The sequence below is a fragment of the Amblyomma mixtum genome, chromosome 7 (assembly GCF_055824585.1).
Source record: "Amblyomma mixtum isolate Tamu chromosome 7, ASM5582458v1, whole genome shotgun sequence".
Lineage (NCBI taxonomy): Eukaryota > Metazoa > Arthropoda > Arachnida > Ixodida > Ixodidae > Amblyomma > Amblyomma mixtum.
Genome location: NC_143018.1, coordinates 34,822,637 through 34,849,112, shown reverse-complemented (window position 1 = coordinate 34,849,112; position 26,476 = coordinate 34,822,637). Strand labels below are relative to the sequence as shown.

At 49.5% G+C, this 26,476-nt stretch overlaps 1 protein-coding gene across 7 annotated transcripts in view; it reads left to right on the top strand.

Annotated features, from left to right (window-relative positions):
* LOC149335624 (uncharacterized) overlaps positions 1 to 26,476 on the top strand; it is a 366,902-nt gene that overhangs the window by 91,837 nt on the left and 248,589 nt on the right. For 2 of the 7 annotated variants that reach the window (XM_089552215.1, XM_089552209.1), the window contains exon 3: positions 10,922 to 10,958. The exons of the other annotated variants lie outside the window; for them this stretch is intronic. The gene's annotated coding sequence lies outside the window, so the exon portion shown is untranslated. The remainder of the gene's footprint in view (positions 1 to 10,921; positions 10,959 to 26,476) is intronic. 7 annotated transcript variants of the gene reach the window in all.

Genomic DNA, 26,476 nt, shown 5'->3' with positions numbered 1-26,476 from the left:
GGCTATGGTGCTCGGCTGCTGACCCAAAAGACGCGGGTTCGATCCCGGCCGCGGCGGCTAGAATTTCTTTGGAGGAGAAATTCTACAGGCCCGTGTACTGTGCGATGTCAGTGCACGTTAAAGAACCCCAGGTGGTCGAAATTTCCGGAGCCCTCCACTACGGCGTCCCTCATAGCCTTAGTCGCTTTGGGACGTTAAACCCCATAAACCAAACCAAGCATTCAGCGAGACACCGGTTGTGGGCGGTTGATACCGGTGTTGACGATGATCGCCGTAAACGCTTCTTTTTCCGCATCTTTTTTATGTTCGTTTTATCCGCTGCTGGAGCGATACGTTCCTGGTCGTAAAATATGTTTGTGCTCCTTACACGCGCCGTGTGGGGGCCGGGCAGCCGCTGCAAAAACGATGCCACCAACGCCACCCGCCATGCGAGCATTCCAGCCGGGGCTGTCTGATCGGCTGCTGGCGCATGGCGCTCGTGCTTTATGGGCTGGGATGCATTTCCCATGATCGGATGATTAACGCGATATAGCGTTAGAGGCCGTGTCCTTCAGAAAAATCTGGTGTCGGCGTAGTCGGCGTTGTGAGAGCAAAAAATCACGGGCACGGCTCTGGCAGGTGGTCCCCAGAGGGCAAGCTAAGAGGCAGGTGGGCCACCTCCTAGGTCACGTGACTTTGCGGCGCCATCACAGCCTGCCCACCGGATTGCGGACAAACTGCCCACCGTGGAAGGTGGCAGTTTAAATTAATGATTGGTCGCTCGGGAAGAACAACCTGGACCGCACAAGGCCCAACGATGGGAGCACCTGCCATCGCAGGGCAGTGGCGCATCGCTTGACCGCTGCGCCACTGCGCCAGGAGGGTATGAGGACTCCTAAGGCTCTATGAGTGTAAAGTAGAGAATGACCTTTTGCATATATGACTATGAACACGCTATCGCTATCGCGTCATACCCTTAAGGCGGAGCTTAAGTTTCCCTTCCATTTTCTTTGAAGCCGGGGTATATTCCCGGCCGGGTCGATCGACGTGCAGAGGGGAAGACACGGATCCCTAAACTCTGCTGTTTGCTTTGTGACCACAACGTCCCTTTCATATGGTTCAAAAAGTGTTTGTCCTGTGGCTCCCAAGTCTGCGGTCCGAGGGGCGTGGACGACCAACGAACTGCTCTCAAACGCGGAGATTTGGTCTTCAAGTCGACTTGACTTTTTGGGAGGCATTATGGGATCGCGGCTAAGCGTGTTATCGTATTTGTAATCAAATTGAACCATGATATAGAAGGACAGCTAGTGACGCCGAAACGACGGAGCGGTCGCTGTAATTTCAAATTCGCAGCAGTACCAAGTCATATTGATATGGTCACTTAGGAAAATTTCTTTAGACAGTCTATTTATTGCCAATTGACTTTTGTAAATAAAATTATAGACTTTCTGTAGAGAAATCCTTTAGGCTATTGTATAAACAATACAAATCCTATGACAGTGTGTAAACAACCTATGTATATATGGCCGCAAACTTGTAGTAAACTTTAGTCTATAGCCAGTCTATAGAGTATAAAGAGACAAAAGGAAACATCTGTGGAGGTCAGCAGTCAATAGGAAGTCTGTAGAAAGTTTACAGGCCATTTTTATAAGTGTATATTGATTAGAGCCCAAGGTGTAGTAGTGGGTGACTTCCCAATTTCGCGGGGTCGTATTTATATGCAGCATACCGATAGTTCAGCCGGTTTGCATGTTACACTTTCCTGTAAGCGACTGGCACTTGTAACTCGCCGGAGTGCCTTAGGCTGGGTGGCACTGATGACTCCCTCGAAAGCAAGCTTCTTTCCTGCCTATATTTTCTTTTTCTTCTAAGCCGCTGCCTTCGAAGAATTCACCGGCGCCACCTCGCTTTCTCTCCTCTATTCCGTTCTCTTTGACGGTCGGCGTGATTCCCTGGCCGTTTCTCAGGGTGAGCCATTACGGGGCTTCCCCGCCGACCGTCGGTCGTATACTTCTGTCGGAGACGCTTTCGTAAGGAGTCTCCCCGCATCTCGGTGTCTGCTGGCGGCTACGAGGGGAGGAGTGGGCGCGTAATTGCCTCCCTTAATCCGCACAAGTCGGCGGTGAGCTCAGGAGACGAAGGTCGACACTGTGCTCACCCGCTGAGTTATGTGCACTGTCGGGACAACGTATGGGTCGTGCTGAAAACCAAAGCAAATCACATGTAACTTTTTTGCTTGTGTTTTTGAAGGAGAAAATAGATGGCGAAGGGGAAGAAAGAATAAAAGTTTAGGGGCCATCGATTGGATTGACCCAGAGGAAATGTGATAGCATTTTTTCTTTCACTCGCCAGTGTATTTTAGTGGAGGGCTCCGGACAATTTCTACCACCTGGGGTTCTTTAACGGGCACTGACATCACACAGTGCACGGGCCTCTAGCGTTTCGTCTACATCGAAATGCGATAGCCGCGGCCGGGATCGAACCCGTGTCTTTTGGGTCTGTATTCGAGCGCCATAACCACTGAGCCATTGTGGCGGGTTTGCAGTATGGAGATGACGATGAGATGACTACAGGTGGCTGTGGCACTATATGCGTTTAGGTGACTGTCGTCGGTGAGATGGAAGCCATCTCACGACAATGGACATGAGAGTTGACATACTGAGAAGTGATCTCATCGGCTGTAGTCATCTCGCCACACAATACACACGGCCGCAGGTTTCAGCGCTGCTCTGCACCGAATTACCGGCACTGATCTCATGGAGCGTAGAGGTACTGCCAGTGTTCAGAAAGCGGGATAAAAAGGGAGAAAAGAAGACAAAAAGATACGCAGCATAGGGATCAAGGAGGGCGGTAGTCGCGCGGAGGTGTGCAAGTGTTGGCGGTGCGCGCCTGCCAAGGCGTCAATCAGCACAGAGGAGCAGAGGATTAATGGTCGAGATGGCGAGGCGATTAGCCGGAGACGCCCCGCGCGCGCCTCATCCTCCGCCTTCACCACCTCCACTGCACCGACCGCTGGCCCACTGGCAGGGTGTGTGCGGGGCTCGCTCGATGCACGCTGGCCGCTCTTTGCCGGTAATCGAGGTCCCATCCTCTCCCGCGTCCGTCCCTCGCACGGCGTCTCTTTATTGTCCCTCCACTGTTTGGAAGCGACGGGGCCGGGATCGTTGTATCTGTCGACGGCCGCCCGGAGGGGACGTACTGCGTGCCCCACCTTGTTGGGGAGGAGACTTTTTAGCGTTTCTTTAACGATCGATGTGCATCGTCACTCGTATTGGGCATGACAGCGGGCGTGTCAGTGGTCACGACAGTCGTGGGCATGACGTGTTGATGTCCGTCACTCGTAGCGGAAATTAGCAGGACGCGTCATGCCCGCTGTCATGCCCACTGTGACCCACATTGACTGGGCAGATACCAAGAGACGGAAAGCCTAACTGAGGCTGGGTGAGTGAGATGGAGAGATGAACTTAGGAAATTTACTGGGATATAACATGGCTACAACTGTCCCGAAGCTGGGTTGATTAAAGGTCACAGAAAGAGCCATCCCCCCCCCTCCCCCCCCTCTCTCATAAGTGAGCTCAAATCGGTTGGTCATGATGACGACGACGTGTCGCGCCCTCTGGGACACGGTAATGTTCGCCCCTGGTTGTCTGAAGCCTTAGAGAGGCCAAGGTGGTCGATGCTGCATTATCGGCGCTTGGGAGCATACGGAATCACGTCGCGCACAGTCGCGCCGGGTTCTCCGGCATTTCCTGAGGTTTTGGTAACGACGAATCTTAGGAGTTCGCTGTCAGAAACGTTTTCGAAAGCGGTGGCTTTTTCCTGTTTGACTAAAGGGTCTTTCCAGAATCTCCATAACGGCTACCCTTTTTCATTTCATTTTAGCGAGCTATGCTTGACGCATGATCAGCCTGAACGGCCGAAGTTATGTTCCCCTAGTGTACGCATATTTGCCCCTGTTTAAGTAAACTTCGTAGGGCTCCATTACAACGCCTAGCCCATACAACGCCTATGGACTACCCCACTGCGTAGAACGCGTATGTGACGCTCCCCAGAGGCGTTGCTTTGCCATGCACGCAGACCTAGCGTTGTCAGTGAAGGCATCGGCGTTCACACTTATCGTTTCTTGTATGTCAAGGAAGTTTTCACAGGAGTCCACGTAATCCGTCGAGGCTATTGTCATCGTTTTTTCTTCGTCTACTCCCTCTTTTTTTCTCCAAGCTTGCTCTGTTAACAAATATAACCTATAATCATATCTACGCGTTCATTGTGCGCATTGTAAGCTATGCGTAGGGGCCAGACACACGTTATTTTTCTTTGTTCACTCTGTCCCACTTGTCTGTGTGGGGGTGCTGTTTCTAATTAGTGTCTTCCACTTGTTCCCTCTACGACATACAAGTGAACCTCATTATAACGAAGTTCAAGTTTTCCGGCGATTACTTCTTTATTGCCGTAGCTTCGTTATAGCCCGTGTTGACCGTGCTTACCGTGCTTCCAATGCGAATCGCCATTCCTTCGTAATATCCATTATTTCGTTATAAACCGCTTCGTTATATCGAAGTTCGACCGTGCCACATTAGTTTGTGCAGACTTCGCTGGGTCGTCCTCATAGTTCACATTTTCGTGCCAAGCCTTTGGAGCCTCATTGTCGCATATGGGGTGACGTCCGCTCCATTGGCGCAGGTAATACACCAGGGCTTTGCGGGGTGTGTGCCTGGCGTGCCTCTGCAAAGCGCGCGCGAGGCTGAGGGGGGGTCTGGTCGATGATTGCTTGGCCCCGCGGAGTCACTCTGCTGCTGCTGCTACTGCCGCTGCCCAGCTTTCGCCAGCGACGCCGCGCTCGCTCCACTCGACTGACCTCTGCTCGGTTTGATCGGGCGCCGCGGGCCACACACACTGGGCCTTTGCCTTTCTTCCGTGTCGGCCTCCTCTTTTTCCTTCTGATTTTGAGCCGATGACGACGACGATGGCGGCTGTGGCCTGTTTCAATTCTGCCGGACGATTCTCGCCTCGTTGAATCTCCGCCTGGTTTCATCTGTTTGGGTGAAAAAAGAAAATGATCTGTCGTGAATCAGTTGAGTTGTATCGGGATCTGAGAGCGCAGTTCATCGCTTAATATCGTGGAGTAAATTTTGTTTTAAGGAGTTTTCTTTTTGTGTGCGTAAGCTGCCTCGCTATCGCAGTAAAGAATAACCCAAAACTCCCGGTTGTTCCTCATGGTCATAGAGAGCGTCATTCAGGTGTCTTGTGGCTAGGCTATTTCGGCCGTAGCTTTAGAACACGAACACCGCGGAAGCTTCAGCTATACACACCAAGCCGGAAAGGACTAAAAGTTGCACAGGGCTTAGTCCTTTCGAGACTGTGTTGCTGCTGTCATATCTCCCTAAGATGGCGACATTTATTCCCTTAGAGGCGAACTGCACATGCAAATTGGCCGCAGTTAGTCTCTCCCCATGTACGAATCGTTGGTCGCGAGGATTAAATGACGCTGTTATGGTAACCCCATTGTCTTTCCTACAAAGCTTTTTTAGCAGACTAAATATATTTCCCTTTCCGAAGCAAGATCAACGCGTCATAAACATTCGCATACATTAAGTGAGTATCATTTCCATACTAACTGCTTTAAAAATTCCTTTTTCCCACTAGCAATTCGAGAATGGAACAGCCTTGATCCATCTATTACTAACTGTTCATCATTGACAAAATTTAATATTGCAGTTGAGAGTATGTCATGTTATTAGTTATTCATTCCTGGTTGCTTGCGTTCTGTTTACTATTATACCCATGGTTATTTGTTTTTTTATGTGTAAGTTTTTTTTTTGTCAAACTATGCAGTGTTACTTAAACTAAACACCTATACTGTGTTAATGCCTTTGCAGTGTACGATTATAATATTTACTGTTTACTTATTGTCTGCGTATTATAACAACTAGCAATGTTTCAACATTTTGTTATTCTTTGTATAATACTACCGACATTAGCCTTATTTTATGCGTTATTTGATTGTTTTCGTCACAGCTCGGTTGTATTTTCGTTTTACCGTTTGTTTTTCTTAACATGCTGACCAGTTGAATGTTCCAATTATGCTTGACCGCGTTCTGTTAACCTTACTAAGCCCTCGTGCCACAATCCCAATTGGGATTAGCAGTATTTGTAAATAAATAAATAAATAAATAAATAAATAAAAACTAACACTTCCTACTTTCGGAAATTCGGACTCGAAATGGGTCTAAAATTTGATCGAATTATCCGGAGCTCGATTTAAGGGAAGCCTCTTTAGTACACTTGACATTGACAAGACCGAGGCGTCAATTCGAATGAACCGAAAGTTCGAATTAAGCGATTTCAAAATGGCAAGGTGGGTTTCGACTGTAACCTGATATGTGTAATCTTTGCCGGCATGCTGGTCAGGTGTTCCCTTAATCTAAACACAAATATGTCAATGTGTGAGTAAAAAAGGGAGTAAGGTGTTGTCTAGCGCATTCCCTTTTATAAAAGGGAATGCGCTAGACAACAGCTTACTCTCTTTTTTACTCCTTTCTGTGTACAGTACTGTTACATACCATGGGACCTCGTGCTCCTGTCCGCCAGCCTTCCTGTGCGTGCCAAATCAGGCCAGGCACGCCGCTTCAAAGTGGACAACGACAGATTGAATCAGGGGGCGGTGTACAGGGTTACAGGATGCGTGTTACCACGTAGGACGTGTATTGCTGCTTCTTTGCCCTATAGCTCCGCACGCCGCTCACGTCCAGTCGTGCACCGGCCGTGCGCTGTACGGGCCTGCAGTTCCCCGCGGTCATCCGGATTCAGCCGGCGTCGGTCGACGATGTTCGGCGACCCAGATGCGTCGAGCTGTAGTTACAACGGTTGGCGTCCTACATTCGAGGGCCCTGCGTTGCTCCGCCGTGGGAAGTAATGGTAAAGGTTTTCGAGCTGCGTGCATACGCGTAAAGTTCTTTGACGGGTTTACGAGAGACGTCTTCATCCGACGTTTCAAATGCGACGTGCGTATTTGTAACCGTTTCTTAAAAAATAATAATAAAAAATTTCCTGCGATATGGCCTGTTGCGAAAAGTAAATGTATAAGCGGTTTGCGATGGAACGCCTTTTTCAATCAGCTTCCGAGGAACTTACGCGAGGACGTTCATAAGCCAAAAAAAAAAGGGGGGGGGGGGGGGGGGTTCTTAACCATATTCTTAAAGAAAATCCGATGGCATTTGGAAGTTGGCCTATGCGCAAATATTCCAAAAGACCCACCGAAATTTCGGAAGTCGGCCCACCCCAGAAAAGGGATTAAAGTGGATTAGTGGCAGGAATAAGGTGGATTAGAGGAGAATATTGGGTAATTAAGGTGGATTCGTGGGTGTATTAAAGTGGATTAGCGGGGATTCTTGGGTGGATTAAGCTGCGAGGTAATCGAACATTCTAGTCCTCAAATTTTAAAAATTGGGCGGTGATGACGACATCACTACCCTCTCGACCGATCAGGCAATTTCGTTGCGGAAAAACCGGGTGGTTTTTACAAGACGACAACCTATAAAAAAACGGGTAGGGAGGAAACCACCAGCTCACCCAATTAATTACGCTTAGGAACATAGTGGCAGTCTTTCCGGGTCCTATTGATGAGTAGCGGCCTTATTGGTTGTAGCCTTCGTCGGTGATCGCTGATGCCACCCGCACTAAGCTGCGCATCCTGTTTGCCTGTTTATTTACATAAGGCATTGCGCGGGTGCGCTCGGGATGCAGCCGTGCAACGCTTCGCTGCAGTGCAGGGACGCGCTGGTGCGTGACGTTAAGCGCGGGGGGCGGCCCGCCGCCGTGTCCCCAAACAAAAAACAGCCGAGCTCCAGCAGAGATAAGGCCGAAGGTCGCCGCCAGCAGCTACTGCATGCCCTCTTTCCTACGGGCTTGTGTTGTACGAAAGCGCGCGCGCTTAATGCGGTTGGGCTGGCATCGTGCTTCGCGTTGTAGTATATACTTTGGCGGCGATGTGCCGGGGAATTCCTTTTTGCGGGAACGCGGTATATGTAAAAACAAAGTTCAGGCCGTTTCACGAGCTGGGTTTGGGGCCAGGTAATGCCCCACCGGTGGGGCATGGTGGGGCTAAAAAAATTAGCATGCAGAAAACCGAAATAATGTTCAACAACCTAGCAAGGGAACAGCAGTTCGCAATTGGTAGCGAGGTTCTGGAAGTAGCAAGAGAATATGTCTACTTGGGGCAGGTAGTGACCGCAGATCCGGATCATGAGAGGGAAATAGCTAGAAGAATAAGAATGGGGTGGAGCGCATATGGCAGGTTCTCTCAGATCATGAATGGCAGTTAACGATTATCTCTCACTAGAGAAGTATACAACAGCTGTATCCTACCAGTACTCACCTATGGGGCAGAAACGTGGAGGCAAACAAAGAGGGTTCAGCTTAAGTTAAGAACAACCCAGCGAGCTATGGAAAGGAAAATGATAGGTGCAACGTTAAGAGATCGGAAGAGGGCGGAGTGGGTGAGGGAACAAACGGTGGTTAATGACATCCTAGTTGAAATCAAGAGGAAGAAATGGGCTTGGGCAGGACATGTAATGCGAAGGCAAGATAACCGTTGGTCCTTAAGGGTAACGGAGTGGATTCCAAGAGAAGGCAAGCTTAGCAGGGGGAGGCAGAAAGTTAGGTGGACGGATGAGATGAAGTTTGCGGGGATACAGTGGTCGCAACTGGCGAAGAACAGGATTAATTGGAGAGACATGGGAGAGGCATTTGCCCTGCAGTGGGTGTAACGAGGCTGATGATGATGAATGCGCGGTCGAGAGCAAAGGCGGCGAAAAGTGCGACGGCACACAATACGCAGCATGCACGCTCAATATACGACAAAATCGGTTCCCTTCGCACAAAGACCAGTTGATAGCCACTGGAGGCTCGGTGTATTTCTCGAGACAGTCAATATTTCAGTAAGTATTTCTCGCGACAGTCTCTCGACAGACCAGTTTGGGCGGTGGGACCAGCAGACGGGGCTAGCCCTTATAAAAATGGTCTATAGACAGTCTTTAGACTTCTTCTAGACACTATTGCCTTCCTATAGACATATTTGGTTGGTTGGTTTATGGGGTTTAACGTCCCAAAGCGACCCAGGCTATGAGAGACGCCGTAGTGGAGGGCTCCGGAAATTTCGACCACCTGGGGTTCTTTAACGTGCACTGACATCGCACAGTACGCGGGTCTCTAGAATTTCTCCTCCAAAGAAATTCAACCGCCGCGGCCGGGATCGAACCCGCGTCTTTCGGGTCAGCAGCCGAGCACCATAACCACTGAGCCACCGCGGCGGCCTATAGACATATTTCTCTATTCATAGTTTGTCTATTCATAGTTTATAGACTGTCTATAGAAAACGTCCACTAAGAGTGTATGACCATAAATCAACAGATTGTCTATAGTCTGTCTATAGCATTTGTATTGCTTATAGACTGTTGTCGAGGGTTTCTCTATAGATAGTCTATAGACTTTATAGACAGGAGTTTGTGGACAGCCTACAGACTGCATAAAAAAAAGTTCTAATGGAGGTCTTTCGGCTCACGCTCCACATTCTGAGCATTCTGTGCAGGCCCTGGCGTTTATTCGGGGTGCGCGGATCCCACTCTGCGATTATGACCGGTTTCCGCGAAAGATTCGGACCTTCTGGTACTCTAGGCTCTTGTACTGGCAAATTGTCCTCTTTTATTCCATTTTTTTTAAGGCCAACCATTGCTACAATTCCCAGTACCGCTTGGTTTTTGCACCATTTGCTCACGGGGAATAACGATGCAAGCACATTTCTGTACCTTGCATCCGGGAAAGATTTCGCGTTGTGGCGACATGTTACGGATCTATATAAGCGGATGTTGCGCAAGATCTTATCCGTCTTTTTTCTACAGACATCGCCATGTTCCAATTTTACTGTTCTGTGGTTTCCTTGGAAGGATTTCGTGAAGCAAATAATTCTCGAAAAAAAAAAAATGTGTAGAGGTTCTTGCGACACTGAAACTCTACACTCAGCGTTGGAGGCTCCAGCGTTACGCTGATGCAGTGCGCGTAGACGGATACATGTAGAACACTAGTTTCATCAGAGGTGTATTTCATAAGCGCATCAAGCGTTTTGGGCGTTTTTTTTCCTCTGCTCATTAGTATACCAGGCGACGTTCTGAGTGATGAAACTTGCGTGGGCTGACCCAGCCAAGTGCTCCTGGCTATCGTATGATGGTGCACCTGCAGCAAGAACCTTATACCCCTTACAGATTACCATAAGGCGACCAGCTGCGGTGGCTCATTGGCTTTGGCGTTCGGCTGCTGATCACTCCACGGCGGCCGTATTTCGATGTACCGGGTGCGAGAAAGCGCCCGTGTGTTGGGTGACGTCAGAGCCCCGGGTTGTCTAAAATATTCCGGAGCCCTCCACTACGGCGCTCTTTATAGTTGATGGGTCGCTTCGGGACGTTGAACCCCGTAATTTACAGTTTATATCACCGCAACACTCTTCCTCGGGATGTTGGTTTTTGTATGTTAAACCCCGCAATTGAAACTTAAATTTCCACAACACCTTTCCGCGTTGTGTTGATCGTTTATTTCTGCCCGTCTCAGGATCTTTTGGCGTGTCACTTTTGCACTTGAATTTACGTTTTATTGTGTGTATATTTTTTTTTCAATATCTCACTTTGAAAATTTTCGTGGGCTGTATAGCGTCCGAGTTCGTGCGTGACACATATCACGTCGGATCCTTAGCTTGTCGAACGAAAGCGCTTTCAGGGCAGCAGCTAAGGTCTGTACGTGTAAAAGACTCCGCTTCATAGCAGACCTGTATGGGTTTTGTCGTGTGGTTCTGTTTCGATCGCGATGAACCGGCGAGATTTTGTTGGCCTTTACCGAGTCGTAACTGAGCGCGACCACTGGATTCGCGGTGGTTCGTTTATTTTGTCTCCCACAGGTGGAATAGGTCGAGGGATGCCGTAGACGATGAGCAGGTGAGCTTGGTATACGCGAAAGAGTGCAGGCAAAACAAACGTGAAAACGAAAGTATGAGGAGAAGCGATTTAAGAAGCTACTAAATTTTGTTCTGCATGAGGTTGAGGATGTAGAAACGAACACTTTTTATTTTTTTTTCTCCCAAAAATTTGGAATGAGGGTTTCGAACTATCCTTCAATCTCCTGAATTTTAATGACTTCTGTTCCCCGTCTCTTCGCGACCCAGAAGAAAAAAAAATATCTAAATTCACTTTAGTGGCCAGATGACGTGAAGAGAGAGTCTTCTACGCTGTCCGTTTCGTTCGGATTTCGGATTTCGTACAGCCTACATTCGTGGTTGTCGTGAAAAAAATTATCAGCAGCTGAGCTAGTCGCTGCTTAGTCGACTGTGCTTTTGAAACTTCGCCGACCGCTGAGAACTGCAACTATTTTCGTTATCTACTGTGGTGGAAATAGTGAAATAGTGTAGTCGATCGGAACTGAAACATCCACTCGCTGGCAGCTGTCAGCGAGCCATACCACGCGTCGGTGGCGGAAACCGCCTTAGTACGGGCTCATATTCGATGCTACATGTGTAACTTTGTACGCGAAATAGTTAAGCGCTCAATTTTCACTTAGCTGTGCTCGGCCGCGAAGTCAGCCGTTTTCGGTCGTGCCTTTTTCTTCAGCGTATGTTTGCTGCCGCTGTGCTTATGAGGACAGAAGTTGGGAGTAACGTTTGTCTACAATCACGACCTCTGACGTCATCTGATCTTGCAATCCGATGTCCTGGCGTCCGGTCCAGTGCATTCAAGGGGAAACCATGCGAGAAGAGGACGCGCATTACTAAATCTCCCGTTGGCCTTCGGTATTCATTGCTGGCATCAAGCTTTCATATCTCCCTTTGCTGAATTCATTGAACGTTGTGGAAATATGGGGGTCAAGTCTTCCGCCCCGCACATCCACTCCGCGGATGCAGCGTTCCCGCTCGCTAACCGCGGAGGCGTTCGTGCTCGAGGAAACAAAGGGACGGACAACAAAGCGTTAACACTTATATGTTATTTATTACACTTGTAATGAATACACAGAGCGGACCAGCTAGCTAGAGAACATCGACGAGGCATTCCTCGGAAATAGAAGGCTACGTAAGTAGGGCTTCCGACTGACCGGCTGGGGCAGGGGCGCGACTTTGGGGGCGTATCGGCGGCGAACGTTTGTACGCGCCGACAGTGGCGGCCGAGCTTTCCCGTGCGCGCCGCATTCTTTGGGACAAAGCCATCCCCGAGCATTTGCTGGGGGAGGTGACGAGAGCGCGCTCGCTTCGCTGCCTGGAACCAGAAGTCCAGCGGCAAGGCTCAACAGATCTCCGTGCGCCTGCCGCGGAAGGTGACGAGAGCGTGCGGCTGCAACCGTTCGCGACGCTGGCCGGATCCCGAAGAGATTGATTATTGATTATTACTTTGGGGTATTCTTGGGAGGGGGTACTGGTCCCGACGTATGTTGGCCAGTTGGTAGCATCACTCTTGGGGACCAGGGGAAGGGGTAGGGGGATGTAGGGAGGGGAGAGGGTCCCGAAGAGACTCTCACCGGCTCCGCGGAGCTCCGCGTAGCCTCCGAGGTGGCGCTCCCGTCGCTGCTTCCGCTTACCCCATGAGGGGAAACTTCCCTCCTTGCCCAGCCGGTGCTGTCTTGATTGACGCATGATGATGATAGTAGGCCGCGTCGAACACGAAGGGGGGGGGGGGGGGGTTCCACAACGTCAGCGGAAAGCGGATATTGTTTGGAGTTGTACTTTGCTGGGCTATACGGGTTTGAATTTTTTGAATTCTGTCAGTGCATCGGTGATGATGATGATGAATTTTTATGGCGCAAGGGCATCTGTGGCCAAAGAGTGCCATGGCGCAAGGTTGTTTCTTCTACTCTAGGTGGGGTCAAAGACCCGTTTCCCAAGCAATGGACTCTAAAGAAGCCGAGTGGCAGGCAGGGGGAAAGCTTGTACCCATTGCATCACCGGTGAGTACCCGGCGGCACTGGGGATCGAACCCGGCACCCCCGCATGCGAGGCGGATGCTCAAACGACAAGGCCACCGCTGCGCTACATCAGTGCACCGAGACATGCAAGGGATGACAGGTAAAAAGTGAGGCGAACACAGTACTGGATGTTAATCTTTCCTCGTTTTTTTTTTGTTGTAAATTGAAGGTAAATAGTCAGGTTTCCGCTTTAAAGACGCCCAAAGCCTCTCTGTGGGCCTTGGTGAGGCGGAGGAAGAGGGAATGAACTCCGTATTTCCCTCTTACAAAAACAGGCTTTAATATGATTGATTTGATTTCGATCGAACACTAACACCTGCTTCGGGTCTCATGCAAAATCAATTCGTTCGTGCTCGAATGCTTGAGGCAAGTGCATACGCAACAGTGTGTTGAATGCATCTTGGGACCGCGCAAAAAGAGAAGGCACGAGGAAGAGACCAACAAGACAGAGCGCTACAAGAAGGAGAGTGTGTTGAGTTTGTCTTCGCTCCTTTGTATATGCTTGAAAAAGAGCTATGTTTGAGAAGCTGCGTGTTAGGCGAGCCTTTGTAGAAAGGAGTAGACATCTGTTAGCTAAACATCATAAGCTACGCAAAGCTGGCGATGTCCATGGCCATTATCGTTTACAGCCTGAGACATTGCTTCCCTTCCGAGCAGCTCTGAGCTCCTGCAAGCGAGCGAACTTTCATTCCAAGAAGGACAGATACCGACGTTTCGACGTATCCCTGCGGATGCCAGTCGCCTGCAGGACGCAGCAACGAAAGTCTCTATCTGCCTTGTTTATTTCATTTGTGGGCAGTTTTTCCAGCCGTTGCCTAAATTAGTTGTTTCAGTTGAATCAAAATATTTATTTCTTTAGCGTTCAATCCTTCTCAGCGGGCCGTAGGAAAGTACGGAACATATTACGGAAAACTCTGTTAGAACCGGGCTTTCAGGGGTTATGCAGCTCAATTCCATCGAGCATTTCTGTGCCTAAAAGTGGTCGCTAAGGATGGACTGTCTGTATCCTGTCTTCTACCTCTGTATTGAACAGATACCGTCTATATGAACGTCGCTATACCATGCATAACTTCTATATCACCTCTGTACAGCCTGTATATAGTCTTCTGCAGCCTCTCCATAGCCTGATTACAACCTCTCCATAACGGGCTCACAACCTTTCTCTAACCCGTTCACTGCGTGTTTATAGCGTTTCAACTACGCTTTTATAACTTGCTTCGAGCTTCCCTATGACGTGCGTGTATCTTTTCTACGACCTCTCTGCATCCTACCTGTACAGCCTGTCTGCTATCGTTCCATGACTTATTTTTACCCTCTCTCTAGGTTTTCTATAAGCTGTCCAAAACCTGCCTATACCCTCTCTGTTACCAGCCTACAGCATCTCTCTAGCCTGTATATAGCTTTTCTATGATCTGTTTCTAATCTCTCCGTAGCTTCTCTGTAAAGTTGTCTAAAATCCGCCTGTAGCCTTTCAATAACCTGTCAACAGCCTCTCAATAACTTCTTGATGATCTGTTTTTAACCTCTTTGTAGCTTCCTGTAAGGACTGCGCAACCTGCCTGTAGGGTTTCTAGGACCTGTCTGGAGCCTGCCCATAGCCTGTCTACAACCTGTATAGGGCCCTTTATCAACTTTCTATACCTTTTCTACAAGCTATGTACAGCCTTTCTGCAGCATGTCTACAACTTCTCGTTTATCTGCTTGTAACCTCTCTGTAGCTTCCTGTAATGCCTGTAAAATCTGCCTCTAGGGTTTTTATGACCTGTCCGGAGGCTACCTATAGCCTGTCTAGTCTACAACCTGTATAGGGCCTTTTATCTACTTTCTATAACTTTTCTACAAGCTGTCTACAGCCCTTCATGTGGCCTACGTGCAGTCGCCGTCGATTGAATGCCGACTCCAAATCTGTGTCGGCAAGCGCGCACCCAGTCGAGGCTGCGGCAGGGCATGCGTGACTCTCGCCGGTTCACGGTTGGCCGGCCGTAAATCATTGCCGTTAAAATCCCCCGGGGGCTTTCTCCTGTCGTCAAGGCAAGTCGTTGAGGCGTTTAACGGGGTGTCGTCCAACCCGGCCCCGGATATGCGCCGCGGCATGTGACGTCACAGACATTGCGCATCACTCTGTACTCTTCCACTGAGTTCGAGGTTGTGACGTTGTTACGTCGGCGTATACATGAAGGCAGCAGCCGGCGCGTCTGCGGTAGTTCACTCGAAATCTGTCCCGTGCCAAGTGGCCAGAATTTGTGGCGCAGCGTATTGTAGTGCAGGATGTGTCCTCACCAGCTAGGTTACGTCCTCCCTTATCCTTACACAGTGTTAACACAGGTTAAATAGACTCACCGCAAACGGTCTATTGAATGTCGGTTGGAATATACTCGAGGATCGGACAGAGAAAGGCCTTTCACATTGATCTCCGATCTAGGTTACGTCCTTCCCTACTCTGGCACAGTTTCAATGGGCATTAAAACTACTGTAAACGGTCTGTTGAAAGTGTATTGAAAGTTTATCGTGAATGTAAACGGTCTGTTGAATATGCGTATAAATTTTATTGAGGTTTGAGCAGGCAAAGGTCTCTCACTGATCTCCGATTTGCCTTGTCAATCGCCAGCTTCATGGGAGGAATGGGAGGCCCTCCTTGCGTCGTAGGACCCGGACGCGCAACTTCGCTGTGTGAACCGGGGTGCCAGTGCCATGGCCCTACGTGGCCTGGACACATGCGCGTAATGTGAGGGCTGTGCGATGGCCCTGAGACCTTGTACGGTCCAAACTCACTTGCTTAATAAAGTTTTCCATCCATCCATCGCCAGCTTTGACCACCCCATCACCGCCGATTTCGTAATTTCACCTGCAGTTGAATCGACCCAACTGAAGAGTTATTGCCTTTCACTTGCATGTCAGTTGACATTTTATGACGGCGTCAGTGATGTCCATTCCTCTCTAATTGCCGTCCGTATGTAGGCCTCATAGCGAGCGGATTACACGCGTACACCCGGTCAGTTCTTTAACAGTTATCACCCTAGTGTCTCTGCTATTAAAGAATTAGTTCGGTATACAAGACGAAAGCAAACCTTCAGTAACGCGCACACGTATGTCGCGTTGTGAGAAAAATGGGTGTGTATTCTCGCTTTCGCTGTACCACAGACTGGCCGCAGGTGCAGAGTGATGGGTGATGTGGCTGAGTACGAAACACGCGATGATGGGAAGGAAAACAAAAACAGTTCGATCCTTGCGTCACCTGCTCCGGTGTTTACGGCGGCATTCAACTGCCGAGTCCGAGGTCGCGAGATCGAATGCCTGCCGCGGTCGGATTTCACTGGTCTCAGTTCGCCGCGGTGGCTCAGTGGTTATGGTGCTCGGCTGCTGACCCGAAAGACGCGGGTTCAATCCCGGCCGCGGCGGTCGAATTTCGATGGAGGCGAAATTCTAGGGGCCCGTGTACTGTGCGATGTCAGTAAACGTTAAAGAACCCCAGGTGGTCGAAATTTCCGGAGCCCTTCACTACGGCGTCTCTCATAGCCTCAGTCGCTTTGGGACGTTAAACTTTAATAAACCGAAACCATTTCATTGGTCTCTAAATGCGAAAACTCCCGTGCGCTGTGCGACGTCATGTGCACGTTAAAAAAGAGCCGAAGGTGGTGAAGGGTTATGTTCAAGACTCTGTGAAGGCGTCTCTTACACACAACTACGCCATGTCGAAAAGCACATTAGAAAATTTCTGTAGTCACAACAGATTTTTATAGTATTTTTGGCTGTTAACTTGTAGTAACAAGAAATATTTGTAGCAATAGAATTCTCTGTCTTACTTTGCTGTCCGTTGTCGTAGCGGAAAAACTGCAGAAAAGTGCCATAGTACTACAGAAAAACATGTCGTTACGACGAAATGACAAAAAATTTGTGCTCTGGGCAAGTTTATGTCGTTTTTCTCTTTTGACCGGGCGTTGTGCTTCGCGGCGTTAGACTCCATATGACGCGCGATACTTGTGACTCTCACAGTTGATTTCCTGATGCGAGCGAATGTTCTGTGAATGTTCCTGCTAGGAACGAGCGTACGGGAAGAACAGAAACTATAGAATGGCCGCATGCTCGCATATAAATCTTAGATATATCGTTGGCACATCAAAAATGCGAGTTTCCCGGGGAAGCTGCCCGCGGGACATGTATGCGCTCGGGCGTGCTGAGGTTGCGCGTATATCATCAGCACCGGAGAGATAGTGAGTATGAAGAAAAGAAGACCGCGTCGGGGTCGCGAAAACAAGTCGTATATCTCCCCCTCTCAGTCCTAGTCCGATCGACCTGTTGTGGAAGCGGCGACAAGATACCAGTACGCACTTCTCGGTGCCAAGAAGAAAAAAAAACGAGGGTCACGTTCTTTTTTTTTTATTTTTTTCTTCCTCGAGGTTTTGATATCTGGAATACCTTGTGCACAATTCATAGAGTCGCTCGCAGAATTTATAACGACATTATGTGGAATGCGTATACACAGCATTGGGTGGGCTTAGCTTGAAAGGTTAAGCTTAAGTTAAGGGCAAGGGAGCGAGCTGTGGAAAGAAAAATGATAGGCGTAACGTTAAGAGACCGGAAGCGGGCAGAGCGGCTGAGGGAACAAATACGATTTAATTACATCCTAGTCGAAATCAAGAGGAAGAAATGGGCTTGGGCGGGGCATGTAATGCGAAGGCAAGACAACTGCTAGTCCTTAAGGGCAACGGAGTGGATTCCAAGAGAAGGCAACCGTAGCAGGAGGCGGCTGAAAGTTAGGCGGGTGGATGAGATTAAGAAGTTTGCAGGGATACGGTGACCGCAACTGGCAAAGGACAGGGTTAATTGGAGAGACATGGGAGAGGCCTTTGCCCTGCAGTTGGAGTAGTCAGGATGATGATGACAGTGCGACCAGCTCACTACAACGTAGCATCAAGGACAGTACGGCACCCGGGAACGCTACGGGTTTTTACAGTGTTGGGTGTTTTGTCAGTCCTAACTCATCATAACTGTCTTACTATACCCCACTATACTCACTGGCTGGTACGTGCTTTGACGCCCCTGACATGCGTGAATGCTGGCTGAGAATATGGTTCAAATGGGAACAAAAGGGTTACAGGTAATCAGGCAATCCTCAGAATTGCAGTCATCACCAGAATTCGAAAGATAAAAATGTACACAAAGGGCTTCGAAAACGATGTTTGCAAGTTATCCTCGGCAGTGGATTTCTTAGAGGTATTTAGGTGTTTACCGGGGTTCATTTCCTTCTCAGGGTAATTACCTGTTTCAATATTTGCTTCCCGAGTCACGTTTCGAATTGGAGCATACCTGCTATGCAGACTGCTCCAAAATGGAATGCAGCTGCTCCGGAGTGCTCCAGAATTTGTTCACGGGTGCTCCTAAAATTCCTCCAAGTCACGGTTTGGTATTAGTACACCACAGGCTTCCATTACGACAGCGCCTGCGCATAGGAAATTGCGCAGCAAACGGTGTCGCGCATCGTTTAATGCTTGTTCTATTCTCTAGGCTTTCTAATTGAGATTTCTTATTCGGGTCATTGGACATACACATTATTTATTTTTGCCTTTCTAGTGCGACGTGTCGGTACGTATATGTTCTGACGCTTAAAAACAAAGTGCATGCTTGCAGTCATAGAAAATCTGGCTGCTTACTGGGGAAAAAGGACGAGTTCCATTCGAAGACAGACTCTTGCTTTTCTGGGTCATCATGTCACGTTTATGAGTTACGTCATTTGCGCCAGGTGAGAAAGATGCAGTTCGGGCGAACGCCATTTTTAAATACTAATGCGGCACCTGTCTTCTCCAAAAGCGTTAGCGCCAACGACTGACGCGTCAGTTGTTTCTCGATGACTCACTCATCCAGGTGTTTTCAAACCTAAAACGGCTCGCATTGCACGCCTCTACATGCTGTTAGATTTCGGAGCATGCGTTAAGTCAGGGAAGAGAAAGATAGATATCCTGGTATCGCGGAGGATATCACGTACATTGCATTTATGCAAACCGCTTCATTGAGTAAGAGCAGCTTCGCGCAAGTGTGCGCTTTATCCGGAGTCACCTAAGGTGGAGTGGTATTATATGACGATTTATTACTTCATTATGACAGTGTGACATTATGGCACATTGAGCCAACGCGGATGCGCCCGTTGCTCTTGTGCACCCTTTCTTAGTTGAGCATAGCGCTGTGCGATTGCGCCGTTTCCCCGTGATACGTTCGATGTGACGAATTCTATAACTTCCTGTGTTTTCCGCATGGCTCGTGTGGAAACAATGTGTTAAATGTGGACTATGCGGAAAAGCATACCTATAAAGATAAATTTATGCGAACTCCGCATGACGTAATACGTATAATGTAAAATGATGTGAAAACTATACGGAGAGAATACGGAAGCCATATGGAAGCATGTGAAAAGCATATGAATTTTTATATATTTTCGTTTATCGTATGACATCTGTATACAGTTCCTTAATTCTATAGTCAGATACAACTTAAGATAGCAGCGGCTTTTTACTGTCAGAGGACCTCCTTCCAGCCAGTGGCGTCGGCCGTTCTCATGACCCTGTTAGTGTGACAAAGTAGGGAGGAATAGATGAAAAAAAGTCCTTCTATGGTCGCGGACAGACCCCTTTCCATTGTGGCGCTGCTCCCTGTATTGTCACACTAGCAGGATCATGAAAATCGACCGACGCCATTGTCTGGAAGGGATCTTTGACGGGGGAAACCTGCATGGGTTCTTGAGTTGTATTCGACTCGTTCGTGGTTTATGTTTAATGGGGTTTAACGTCCCAAAGCGACTCAGGCTGCGAGGGCCGCGACGCCATTGACTGGAAGTGGGTCCTTCGACGGGGAAAACCCGTTGCGTTCTTGAGTTGTGTCCGACTATTCAAGCGCCCCGCTTGAATGGAACTTTTTAGTTAGGGTTGATACGTTCTAACGGAGCTGCGTGACTCATAAACGCGGTTAGATCCACGCTTCAGGTCTGACCTCGCTGCACAATATTAATGACTTGTAGCCGCTGTCCGTAGCGCTTTTGGTTGCGCGGCTTCAGTGCATGAAGGGCCTGAAAAGTGTCTGCCCGTGATGGTCGCAATTTTGGGGAAACCTTGTTTTTTTCTCTCACGTACGCGTTTAAAACTTGCACAACCCGCTGCTGTGGCATGCGTGCCGACTTTGTTGATGGGGGGATAACCTTGCGAAACAACCGCCTATCTATATATATACACGGTGTATATGGGGCCTTGATGCGCTGAATCGTCGCGGCCGCTGGAAAGAAAAAAAGAGAGAAGACAAAGGAGTCAGAGCGAGAGGAAAAAAGGCCTCGCTGCGGCCATCGAAAGGTCGACCCCGACTGGCCCCAAATCGGCGGAATAGGGGGCGCTGGGGGTCGTCCTCGCGGATCGTGCCCCCCCCCCCCCCCCCCCCTCCCTTTTTCTATGCCTCTGCGTGCGTTCACGGTTCCTATGGGCTCCATTAGCCAATCTGCCGCCCCCCTCTCACTGCCGCGCTCTAAGCCTACTTTCTCGGTGATTTTTCTCTTCGTTCTTTCTGGCCCTTTTATTCCGTCTTTCCGCTGCGGCGCTGTCTGGCGAATGAATGGCTTTACGACCGAAGCGGGACCCCCGCGCCGGCCCCTGCAACAATAGCGCTCGGTAACCGATCGTCGATCGTGGGAAGAGCGAAACAAAAAATAAAGCGAAAAAGGAAAACCAGGCTCGCCGAGACGTGTGGCTATCGTCTGCAGAGCTTAACGCTGGCCGCCGCCGTGTAACACTTAGCAGACGCCGCAAATATTCCGAGTTGGCGCGTTTATTGCGTCTGTATAGTGAGGTCACGTTCGAACGAATGACCTAATCTATTACCGGCGCGGTCCAGAGGGCGCGCAATGTCGGGTCGCCTATTTTGAGCTCAAAGCCAGCCGCCTTGTATAGCAGTCTGGTTTCCACCCATGATTTAAACTTGATGCGGAGCAATCGAGGTAGCATACGACCGTTCAAGTTGGTGGCGCGCTTTCCTTTGTCTGTACGTTAAAATTTGTTGTTTTTGAGGAAAGGAAATGGCGCAGTAACTGTCTCACTTGTCGCTGGACACCTCAACCGCGCCGTAAGGGAAGGGAGGAAGGTGGGAGGGAAAGAAGAGAGAAAGGGGTGCCGTAGTGTATGGTGGCGGTGGCAATAACTTTATTTGTACGAATATTTTAGATGACGGAGCGTGAGGGGTGCCCCCCGTCCAAGACTCCATTGTAGGCTGCTGCTGCTGCTGGGGCATGATGACCAGGTTCCTCTGATAGTCGAGGTCCGAGCCGGACAGCACAGGCTCCGGAGTAATTTCAACCGCTTGGGTATCTTTAGCGTGCACTGACGTCGCACAGCACACTGGCGCCTTTTGCGTTTTGCGGGTTCGCTCCCGGCCGCGCCGGTTGAATTTCTATGGAGGCGAAATTCTAGAGGCCCGTGTACTGTGCGATGTCAGTGCGCGTTAAAGAAACCCAGGTGGTCGAAATTTCCGGAGCCCTTCACTACGGCGTCCCTCATAGCCTGAGTCGCTTTGGGACGTTAAACTCCATAAACCAAACAAAACCAAACCAAACCATCGAAACGCGAGCTCCGCAGCCGGGTTCCAACTGGGGTACTCCAGTTCATTCGCCGAGCGCTCTGACCACTGAACCACAGCGACGGGTCTGTCTGCCTTCTTCGTACTTTCCTTGCGCTGCGAGTGAGATGTGCACTGTGTGAGATAAAGTTACTGTGCCTTTCCTTTGCTCATAGCCTCCTCGTGATTGTCCCTGTTGAGGAGTTTGGCAAAAAGCGCCTGTGTTCTGTGCGATGTCAGCGCATGTTGAAGGACCCCGGGTGGTCTAAGTTAACCCGGAGTCCTCTAATCTGCGGGTCCTATTTCTGTCGTGTAATGCGTTAGCATTAGGACCCGCATGTTGGGAAGAAACTGTCCGTCCGTCCGAAGGCTCGGCTGGTAGGCGGGGAAGGGGAGCGAGGTTGGAGCATGGAAGGTGGGTCAGTGAAGACGAACACTGGGTGGAGGGCGATGGGGGGAGGAGGGCATAGTGAAGAGGGGTAAACCCGTGTGCTCAGGGAAGAGGAAGGAGAGGGAAGCTGAAGAGAGGATGAGAAGTGACCGGTGGCTCGTGGGGGAGAGGGTAGTGGGGGTAGGGCGTGTCACGTGTTGATTGAAGTACTGGAGCGCGCCACCCGCTTGCACGGTCTGATGCCGCCAGTAGCGTAGGAGGCTCCGTCCAGAGGGAACACTAATGCCAACGCATACTCTTGCGCTTCAGTGGCACTCATGGTCGTTTGTAATTTTGTTCTTTCACTCCCTTCATTTCTCCCGTTCCTTACGGCACGGCTGAGGTGTCCATTGAGAAGCGAGACAGTTATTACGCTTTTCCGTTCTTCAAAACCGTGTTTTTCTGTTGGCAGCATCTGTATAGCCACTATGCGTAAAGCTACTGGCCTTGGGCGATGATGGGCCGTTTCGGAGAGCTGCTTTTGTCGTGTTAATTACAGCAGTTTACTTTGATTTACACGCCAGCTTGCTATGGGCTTTCAGTGAACCTCGTTTGACATTCTGCGTGCTGAAAGCTAGCAGATGTTTTAATAATTGTGCGTTTATAATGGTATCCCGAATGCACACATTACCGTGCTGCCGGCCAAGCTGTAATACTGCTATTAAGGCGAAAGCCTTTAATGCCTCACCGTTGTCGACAGAAGGTTGTCAGCAGAGTGGTCACGCTTTTTCTAGTCAGACCAGAAAAAAAAAAATTGTGTACGATGGGATTCCAACCACCATCCTTCCGTTCCGCAGCCGAGCATGCTAACGGCTACGGTACTTCCTTCCAGCGCATATGTAGTTCTCCTTGTCTGGGACGCTGGAGAGTGTTTGCAGAAAGGCATCGAATCAGACGGATGCCTCCCAAACGCCCTCCAGTGTCTCCAGCATTTAAGAATCACAAATAATTGTGTACTTAATTAACATCTTAACCACACATCAGTGACACAAGCAGCAACACCGCGCTAAATGCTTTCACCTCACCGCACTTTAGGTAAACAAAGCGCCCCCCTGAATTTTTTCTTGAACGGCCTTATGGCTGGCAGCAGAGCGCTTCCAAATGAACGGGACATAACGGTCATCGCTGTATACTGTCAGCGTCGACTTCTCGCTTGAGGAAGTTGATTTCGGTGGCTTAAAGGCTCTTTTATCAGCTCCATGTTTTCGTTACGTAACTGTTGTTCCAACAGTCGCAACCGCGCGTAACATTTGCGGTATCCTTCGGCACCGTTAATTGACGGCACGACGGTCTGTTTGTGACGTGATTCCCTGTGCCCTGCTATTTAGCAGGAACGCTATGCAATGGCCGACTACAGGATGCGCAGGGACAACGCAGTTACATGCATAACATCCTTCAGCGTACACGCAGCGTCCATTTTTGTCTCCATTCCTGAAGATGCACTCGCGGTATACACTCTCGGGAAGCTCTAACTGCACCCTTTGTTAGCAGAATACTAACAACCGCGCAAAATGTTCCCGAACATCAACCTGACAAAATCACATTTAGCAGAATACTGGCCGCGCAAGGGGTTCCCGTACATCAAAAGTAAGCGTGACAAGGTCACATTTAGCAGAACACTGGCCGCGTAAGGGATTCCCGTACATCAAAAGTAATCGTGACAAAATCACACTTGCACAAGCCCCCCTTGCGACTGTCCGGATCCCTTCACGTTGGGTTTCGTAGTTGAGCAGCCGTCGCTTCGGCTGCTTTGATTGGTCAGCGCTGCGCCAATCACACGGCCGTCTCGCGCCGGGTAAGTTTCATGAAGCTGGCTTTTCTTTCCCCCTTTATGAACTAGACGAGGAGTTTAATTACTATTGCTGAGCTCTCGTTTCTAGTTTCGAAGAGGACGGAAGCACGATAAGGCTTACAGCGGTATGGCTGTTGCGCACAGGGACCGTAAGCTTCCTAAACAACGAGGATATTTCCTCTGTGCATGCGTAAAATTAATTGGCGACACCGGACTGACGTCCCCAATGCTATTGACATGCAGGCACGTGGAAAGAGAGGAAACGAAAGCTGCTTTGAAACGGAAGCACTGATTGGACGCTGGGACGCTTGCATGCCTGGCGTGGCTCGTTCGTTTCGTTTAAAGTTTTCGCGCAAGGCTAGGTGGAATTATGCACGCGTTCTGAAAGCAGCAGCTTGACGGGAATGCAGTGTGGTTATTACGTCGCTGTTTGTGACAACCCCCTCCCCTTCCTTCCCAGTGTTTTGCTTGAAGAAGGATTATGCATATCGGGGGGGGGGGGGGGGGGGTCCAGAATCTGAAATCCCGCGTACCCGCCTGCCGGGGCTTGATTATGAAGGGCACCTTTCTGTTTCTGCCACTAATCCGAGACAGGGATTGGGTTTTCTCCCGCACGCCTCGTTACTTCCTTGCTGTTTTTACTTTTACTGTGTGCAAATGAATCCCTTTTCTTATTACAATTTACGCTTATCCAAAGTCTGCAACTTCATTATCATTCCCGTGATCCCTCGCTGAAGCAAAGCGAGTTTAATCAATGGAGTAACGCGCATAGCAGGAAAATAAAGTGGTATCTTTTTCCTATGCATTTCCAGCATTGTTTCGCGCTAATGATACTCGTATATAAACCGTTCATCCGGAAGCCCCCCTCCCCCCTCTCCCCGTTCTTTTTTCCCCTTCATTTCGCCACTGTTCTTTATTAATCTATCGCCCGTCTGGAGCCTCGTAAAGCTTACTGCTTTTGCCCGTACTACATGCATGGCGCATGTGGTCCAAGCGTATGCGGCATTTGATTATTTTTTTAAGCCTTAAAGTGAAAGTCATTGCGTTACGACGCCGCGAGGTATTTTATCTGCTTCCCCCGAAGCGACGGCTCTGTTGCAACTCGCGCCGGTTTTTTGACTCTAATCCCTTTGTTGCGTGGAACCCCTCGCGAGCGTAATTCATTTATTAGTAATCTTGTTTCGGGCTCTCGCGCGTCACGCCGGATTTAGTTCCTGGGAGGACTTTCTTTTCCGACACTGCGAGCTAGAATATACTGGCACGGGCTTGGTTTTTGCTTATTCTTTTTCTTTCTATTTCTTTCGTTTTTTTTTGTTTCTTCCTTGTTTTCGCATATATGAACTCGTATCTAGCTGCATTCTGCAGGCCTTGAAGTGAAAGCGTGCAGCGAAGCTTGCTGCCAGTTTACAAAGCGGTATCGTGACACGCGCCATTTTTATAAAATCTTTTTTCCTTGTTCCCATACCTGCTTTTCCAAACAAGTTGAGAATGTTCCTTCAAGTCTATATCTAGTCTGCGCTCTTCTAAGTTTTACGAAAAAAAGAAATTACGGATGATCATGCGAACTGGTGCGGCGATGCTGCGATAGCACTAGACTTTCGCTTATATTGGTCTCCTTCCCTTTGCGTCTTTAGATTTGGTTTCGCCTTCAATTTTTCATTCCGCTGCTGCGTGGGCTTCTGGTGGGTGTTGGTGGGTGTGCATGTAGATGGCGGACTCCTATTATGGGTTTCTGGTGGGTGTTGGTAGGCGTACATGTAGATGGTGGACTCATCTTAATGGGCTTCTAGTTGGTGTTAGTAGGCGTGCGTATAGATGGTGGACTCCTCTTAATGGGCTTCTGGTGAGTCTTGGTGGGTGGGCATGTAGATGGCGGACTCCTCTTAATGGGCTTCTGGTGGGTGTTGGTGGGTGTACATGTAGATGGCGGACTCCTCTTATGGGCTTCTGGTGGGTGTTGGTGGGTGTACATGTAGATGGCGGACTCCTCTTATGGGCTTCTGGTGGGTGTTGGTGGGTGTACATGTAGATGGCGGACTCCTCTTGTGGGCTTCTGGTGGGTGTTGGTGGGTGTACATGTAGATGGCGGACTCCTCTTATGGGCTTCTGGTGGGTGTTGGTGGGTGTACATGTAGATGGCGGACTCCTCTTATGGGCTTCTGGTGGGTGTTGGTGGGTGTACATGTAGATGGCGGACTCCTCTTATGGGCTTCTGGTGGGTGTTGGTGGGTGTACATGTAGATGGCGACTCCTGTTATGGGCTTCTGGTGAGTCTTGGTGGGTGTACATGTAGATGGCGGGCTCCTCTTTTGGGTTCTGATGGGTGTTGGTGGGTGTACATGTAATGACGGACTCCTCTTATGGACTTCTGGTGGGTGTTGGTGGGCGTTCATGTAGATGGCGGACTCCTTTTATGGGCTTCTGGTGGGTGTTGGTGGGTGTACATGTAGATGGCGGACTCCTCTTATGGGCTTCTGGTGGGTGTTGGCGGGTGTGCATGTAGATGGCGGACTCCTCTTATGGGCTTCTGGTGGGTGTGCATGTAGATGGCAGACTCCTCTTAAGGACTTCTGGTGGGTGTTGGTGGGTGTGCATGTAGATGGCGGACTCCTCTTATGGGCTTCTGGTGGGTGTGCATGTAGATGGCGGACTCCTCTTATGGACTTCTGGTGGGTGTTGGTAGGTGTACATGCAGATAG